The following is a 7,953-nucleotide window of genomic DNA, read 5'->3' as shown; positions in this document are numbered from 1 at the left end:
AAAACTCATATTAACCTATTTAATATATTTTAACATAAAAAAATTTAAATTCATTTTATCTTAAAAAAATTAAATTTTTTTCAATAAAATTCATAAAATATTACTTTTTAAAACTCAACTCCAAGACATCAAAAAAATCTGGATATCTTGTTTGAATCTGACGTACTACGGACACACATATCGAAGAAAATATCGAGACCTGTGCCCACGCCTTCGTGAGGAGCATGGACGACCAAAAATTTGATCATGTTTTGGGCCTATGAAGGTCCATTGAAAATACAAAAAGATATTAACTTCCGACCTGCCGGATTCGAACCAGCGACCTAAGGATTGCTTAGTAAACAACTACAGTCCTCCGCTCTACCAACTGAGCTAAGGTCGGTTCGGTACTTATTTTTATTAATTAATAATAGAACATGATAAAACGATACGTTTCAATGCATAAACTTTAGCAGCTGATATAAATGCGTATATATTGTACTAATTAAGTAAACATAATGTTGAAATAAAATGATAATAATAGGAATAAAATTATTTATTTATTTTTTGAAATTCGGAAAATTAAATTAAATTACTGAATGCTTTCAGTTTTAAGAATATTATATCACATTCTACATCCATCTATATTTATTGAAAAAAGAACAAAGAGATAAATCTATAACTATATGCTTGATATTTACAAGACTCTTAACGCATATTTGAGATTGTAGTGGAAAATATAACTTATAATTTTAAGATTTATTTAAAATTAAAAAATATTGCTTTAATATATAATACCTAAATAACATAATTTGTCCATTAAAGAATTTTCAAGACTATTTAAGCAACACCAAACAGGTCCTAACTGCGAGGGTCGACATTCTCTAGCCAGTGCTCTACCCCTTTTTCAATTTTTAAATAAAATCATACATCACTTATGTGGTAGCTTGCCATATCAGCATTCTTAAAAAATTATTAATATTTAATTAAACTCTTTATTTAAATACATTAAGAGAAATGATATTTGTAATCGTAGAGTGTGCAAGTACTGTATAATCCCTTTAAAAAAATGAGTAAATATAAGATTCACATGAAAAAATAATATTTACAAGACTCTTAACGCATATTTGAGATTGTAGTGGAAAATATAACTTATAATTTTAAGATTTATTTAAAATTAAAAAATATTGCTTTAATATATAATACCTAAATAACATAATTTGTCCATTAAAGAATTTTCAAGACTATTTAAGCAACACCAAACAGGTCCTAACTGCGAGGGTCGACATTCTCTAGCCAGTGCTCTACCCCTTTTTCAATTTTTAAATAAAATCATACATCACTTATGTGGTAGCTTGCCATATCAGCATTCTTAAAAAATTATTAATATTTAATTAAACTCTTTATTTAAATACATTAAGAGAAATGATATTTGTAATCGTAGAGTGTGCAAGTACTGTATAATCCCTTTAAAAAAATGAGTAAATATAAGATTCACATGAAAAAATAATATTACTCATATATTAATAATATATCATACTCTTTTTCAAAACGATTGGGCATAATTTACACATTTCGTGACTATAAATATTATTACTCATATATTAATAAGATCTTCAATAATTATTATGCGCATATCTAACTTATAAGTAGCATATATAATTGATTAGAAAAAAAAAATAGCATGTATAATTGAAATATGAAACATGGTCCATCCTATGCAATTCAATCGTATCCCTAGTACTCTAGAGAAAGTCTATTTCCAACCGGTAAGGGGAACCGCGGAGTAACCACGTCCCATGTGGCAAAATAGAAATGACGATGTTTCTATCTTCATCGTCTTCCCCTTTTTTTCTCATTTCAGAATCAAGATTGAGGCAACCATTTCTAGAGCTCCCAGACCACTCGAAATCACAATTTCCCCCATTTCTAGAGCTCCCTCGAAATCCACCTTCCTCCTTTCCTCCTTCGTCTTCCATTTAAAGTTCTCACTCCTTCGTCTTCACTAACCTCATAGTTCTCACTCCTCCATTTGGATAAATCCCAAAATTATTGAAAGTTTTTGCAAGGAACTGGGTAATTTTGACAAGAATGATCATTACTTTACCACTACCAAAACAACAAGTTATGTAGGCGTACTAACTACCAGTTTTTTCTAACAATTTGGAGCTTAAAGAGGCAATGGGAAGATGATAGCGAGAAAAATAATTACCAAACTCATAAAGGGATATATAGAAACAAACCATTCAAATTAGAGATTTTTTTTTTCTAAATATCTGATTGCTACCATGACAACATCAGGAAAAACGAAGAAGCTCGATCAAATATTGAAACTAGATGGACGAGATCAACTAGACCCGAAGACAATGACGACCGCAATCTTCTTTCTTCCAATATAAATCAAAGGGGATGAATCTGAGTTGGGAGTGAAGTATAAATCAAGTTTTATGGGCAACAACCTGAGTTTCTTCTAGGATAGGAGCAAAATTGCAGTTTTTCTTCCAGACCCAACTTGTTCTGAAATCTAAGTTTTCCCTCTTCCTTTACCTCCCATTTACCTCTTTGTTTTGTTTTGCTTTCTTTCTTTCTTTTTTTACTTTTTTTCCATCACTGACGTGGCTTTATATAAATATATATATATATATATATATATATATATATATATATAACCCCATGGTTGCCCCTAGCAGAGCTGAGTACTCCAAGTAATAAATATACAACAACCACTTCAACATAGTAGGTTTGCCATTTAATATTATATATATATATATATATATCTTGGTTTCTAAGTAAGCAAATTGATATAGGAAGGGGTGAGATTCTCTAACAAATACCTCAGTACAATAATTATAGTGCAAAAGTGATAGAAAAAAGAAAATTAAAACAGTTTTTGGGATCAATTTCTTGGTCTCCACCCATGCCATACAAAGAGGGCGCTATCTTAAAAGATGGTTTTTAAATAACCACTAGAGGCGGTATAAACTGTGGATGCACTGCAGTTTGTTGTCTTGAGATATTTTTTGAAGAGATCTTTAGTCCATTTTCCAAAATCATCAGTTAGGAAAAGTGATAACATAATAGTCCATTTTACAAGACCGGCATTGAATGGACTCGACTGTGGCCTGCGCACCTGTAGTGGTGGGTGGAGCCCACGCGCTGATGGTTGAGAGGTGAGGTGGAGCAGATCTGAAAGATCTCGAGGTGGGCAATCTGCTAGTGTGGCATGTGTAACTGGTGGACGCTTCGAGGAGAAGCGGCGAGTGAGTGCCACGAGCAGAAGCAAGCCGCACGTGTAGCTCATGCGCCAACATTTTCGCCTCGATTCCGCTTCCTTCCAGTAGATAGGCGACTGTAGTATTGCGTGGTGAGGCACGTGTCGACAGGTGGTCGCTGGAGAGGGGAGAATGGGGAAAAAAAACACTTCCATAAAAGTATATAAAAAGGGAAAGGAGAGGACACCCTCCACTCCGGCGAGAACACTCTAGAGAGAATGGAGACTTTCTCTTTCTAAAAGCCAAACGGCCATGTAATATTTAATATTATATATCTTGTGAGATCTCAATTTTTGCTAGTTATAGTGTTATTTTATTTGTGTTATTTTAATTATGTTGTTTATACTCTTGGTATTTTATTTTTTAAGTGTTATTTTATTGTTATTTATTTTGGTATGTTGGGTTTTATTTCCTTACTATTATTTTATTGGTAATTTTAAATTCCATGTTATTTTATATGTGTTATTATTTTGGTGTAATTTTATTTGTAGTAGGTTTTATTTATTTGTGGGCTTTTTAATTATAATTTCTGTGTTTTAATTTTACTGGGCCGTGTGTGTGTTTTAGTGAGACCCAGCCCGGTTTGAGAAGCTCGAAACCCAACCCAGCCCTGTAGCCCAGCCCGTGCGCCAAGCAGGGCCCAGCTCGTGCCGTGTGACCCAGCCCCCCACTTAATCTTTATGGTGCCGTTTAGAGGGTTCCTTAGGGTTTCATAAGGTTCTTCATGCGCCGCACACCCTTCCTCTCCTTCCTTCATCTTCTTCTTCCTTCTTCTTCTTCTTTCTTCTTCTTCTTACGGGCAGCACACAGCAGCTTGCCGTGGGCCACCTCCACCTTCCCACGGCAGCTTCATGTCGCTCGGTTGCAGCCCGAGTGCTAGCTATCCGGCTCCTACTCCACACTGCCACCACCTCCTTCCTCAAGCTCCTCGGTGGCGTTGTGCATGACTTCCGTGTGAGCTGCCCTTGCCGCCGCGCCACACGTCAGCGCGAGACCTTCTCCACTGCCACACACGGCTAGCTGCCGTTATTTACTTCTTCCCCCGTGCAACACGCGTGCCATGCGAACCGCCACATTTGGCCTATAAATAGGCCACGGCTTTCTCAAGATTTGGGGATTTCGATTTGAGTTTTATTTCTCTCTTAAGCTTTCATCTCTTGGTAATTTGAGTGATTGGTCTTTGAATTTTGGAGTGAACCCGAGTGGTTGTGTAAGCTTTGCCGAGTGCTTATTGGTTCAGAAATTGTGAGTTTTAGGTGTTTAAATCCGAGAGCTTGAGTTTTTGTTGAGCTTGGTTTTGTTCTAGTTTGAGAGAAAATCAATTGGGTTGTTGCCGTGTAGTGAAACCCATTTTTTTGGGCACTGTTTTGCCGTATGCCGCTGTGGTGCCGCCACTTTGTACAACTGTTCATTTTGCTTGATCTTTCAGATTATTTCCATTCGTCGTGTGTATGTAATTTTCTCGTTTATTAATATTGTATGTAATTTCTCAATTTTATAAATAAATTGTTGTAATTATATTTTGTAAACTGTTATCTTTGTTGTAAATATTGATTGTGTTGGAATTGTTGGAAATTGGGCCTTGGGCCGGTTTGGAGGATGGGATACGTGTGTAGATGTGAAATTGTATTTTGGCGTTTATTGAGATTTTGTTAATGAATTATTTAAAAGTGTATTCCATTAAATGGTGATTGAATATTTATCGTTTTATTAAATTGTGCGGTGATGTCACAATATCGGTTGGAAATTGATACTATTGCGTGGGTGCGTGTGTTTCACGACCCCAAGCCGAGATGGGGCATTATCTCGGTAGAGCTCCTCTGGTCACTTGGGAGCGTAACAGACTGACGTAACATCCCCTGAGTTGTCGCAGGGCGACGATGGAAACGGACGAGATGGTAACGCTCTCGTACTGATTTCATGACCTTTGGCTGGCGATGTTAGAGGATGCTTGGCCATGTACGTGCTGAAGGCAGAACTGGGCATCGCTCGTTACGAAGTCTCATGCACGGACGTTACCCGTGATGTGACGAAAAGAGCCAGGTCGTGTGGACGGTCCATAGGGGAGACCGTGGCGCATGCTTAATAAAATAATGGTTATGATTGAGCCAAAATGGGATTTTGGTGTGGGTGGTTTAAAAAGGGTATTTTGAAAAAAAGAACATGTGCTGTTGTTTTTTGTGGATTATGTCCGTATGGGGACGTGTGATTTTTATATATCTCTTGGATGTTATTTTGGTTAATTACTTGCTGAGATGTCATAATCTCATTGTGGTGCTTTACCCTACAGTTCCATTTTATGGTGCCGTATAGTTTGACACAGAGCCCAAGTTTGAACCTGAGGGGCCGACTCCGCCAGAAGTATAAGTTGCTGATTTGTTATTCAGCATTTTGGGATTTGTTTTCCTTATGATATTTCATGTCTTTAATTTATCTATCTGATGACTGTATAATTCTTGTAAAGTTATTTTATTGTTTTTGAACAAATTCTGGTACTGAATAAAGAAAAACTTTTTTTTTCTCTGCTGCGAATATTATTTTTGTACACTTATTGCATGTTGTACACACTCTGAGCACTGGTCGATGGAGTGCGTGATTCGTGTGATCATCATCTCGGTGTCACAAACTCCACTAAAATAACACGTGGGGGTCGAGGGCGCCACATATCTACTTAGACGTTAAAGTGTAAACCAGGTCGAATAGATGAATCATCCATCATAAATATTTTAGTTATAAGAAGATTTTATAAAAATAAACTCATAAATTAATGTGCTTTAATGTGGGTACGCTAAATTCTAAAACTGTTTTTATTATAAAATAGATTTAATGTTTTATATGAAATCACGACAATTTATAAATATTTAATTGATTTGGCTAATGGTCTTCGTGCATGCAGCCTTGATGTTTAAGAATAGTTCCTTTAACTTTAGTGTATGTGTGTGTGTTATGCTTAATTTGTAAAAAACTTTAGTACAATCGGTGTTGGGAATTAAATTGACTTGGCCAAACACTTTGGAAATCTATCACTAATGGAATAAGATAAAGCCAAAAGATAAGACAGGAAAGAGATAATGCAAAGAAGTTGGTTTAGACTCCTAAAAGGAAAATGTATCACAAGTCAAGTTGAACTTTATCACTCCAAGGAAATAACCTTTATATAAGGAGCAGCTCCCCTACAAATTTGGGAGGCTCACTCCATGCACTCTCCACCAGTTCTCTAGAGAGACTCTCCTGAGACAAAATTCTCCTATTGTATTGAGCAATATGTGAGGCTACGAGATATTGTAAAATCATCACTTGATATAATAGATTTTGCCCCCAACAACCCGTGGACGAGCAAATAGCACAGTATCGAAGCTCATATAGCGTATGTGGGTCGGGGTTGACTCTTTCTTCCTTTCCAGTCTGTTGTGCAATTTTTGGTATTAATAATTGGCGCCGTCTGTGGGATCGACTTTTTCTCTATACCGAAATTGGGAGAAGGATGTTCTCCGACTCACGGGATCATCTACAAAAGTTCAAACTCCTTGGCTCACGAGTTCTTCTCCAGAATATAAGATAAGTCCAGCCACCTTGCATTTATTATTTTATTTCAAAAACACTGTTAAAACATATCATATATATAATATATGTTTATCTAATAGAGCAGATATGGTAAAAAGATCATTAATTTATCTTGTAACTTGAACATGAAGATCTTATTCGAGTAATCATGCAAACACAGTAGTGAAGAATAGTAGTACTTAAGATCTTATGTAATTTTGATTAGCCAAATTATAACATATAAATTCATATGTGGCCACAAATAACCAAAAAAGTAGACACAAAAACAGATTTGATCAAGGCTCCAAACCTGCGAGCAATGCCTGACTTTTGTCAATTAATTTGCATGCAGACGATGAGGTGTATGATAATCAATTCTCCACCCATTTATAGTTTCAAGGGGCTGGTCTCATGTATGTATGTATGTATGTGAGTCTATATATATATATATATATATATATATATTTATAAGTTTTTAGAAGGTCTATGTGGTGTTTTGAACTGATACTAACATGTGGGGAAAGTGGGTTAATTGTTAGGCCATTGCAAGATCTTATTGGGCTTGAGCTTATTGTTAATTACTTTTTTTTGGTTATGTAAAAATTGATGAAATTTTCCTTGGCGTGGTTGTCAAGAACACGCACCACAAAAAGTATCTCTCGCCATACACATTATTTTCAACGCCATATACACATGAATTTTATTCAGCGATACAATGAAAAAAAAAATCACTCGGAAGCGAACAACTTCAATCAATGAATAGTTGGATGCAACAACCAAATTACTCGAACCGTTCGGTATCACAAGCATCACATGTCCTCATCGTTGCCAAAGCATAGTGGCCAACGGATATTGCCCATATGTCACCAACCTTCACCACTCAAGCGAGATGGACCAGGTTTTCAAACTTCAAACTTGTGGTTTGGATTATTTAACCAAACATATTTGTTTTTATTGGTATGATCAATCTCTAGCTCCCGCCACAGATTGCGGTTGCGCTTTGTCTCCCACCTCAAAGGGTTACGTGGTAGAGGCACTCTCCCACTACACTCATCGCTAGAGTTACGCGATCGATGGCATCTCCCACTACACTTGCATTGTCAGGGTTACGTGGTCGAAGCACTCTCCCGTTAGCTTAATAATTAAAGGTAAAACGGTC

General features: G+C 36.3%; 1 non-coding gene across 1 annotated transcript; it reads right to left on the bottom strand.

The window, feature by feature from the left end:
• Positions 1–295: 295 nt before the first annotated feature.
• TRNAY-GUA lies at positions 296–382 on the bottom strand. Its single transcript is given in 2 exon segments — positions 296–331; positions 346–382. It is a non-coding gene; the product is annotated as a tRNA-Tyr (tRNA).
• Between the last annotated feature and the right edge of the window lie 7,571 nt (positions 383–7,953).

The sequence above is a fragment of the Juglans regia genome, chromosome 13, assembly GCF_001411555.2.
Source record: "Juglans regia cultivar Chandler chromosome 13, Walnut 2.0, whole genome shotgun sequence".
Classification (NCBI taxonomy): domain Eukaryota; kingdom Viridiplantae; phylum Streptophyta; class Magnoliopsida; order Fagales; family Juglandaceae; genus Juglans; species Juglans regia.
Note: the sequence above shows the minus strand (reverse complement) of the source record. Positions and strands in the feature narration are given on the sequence as shown.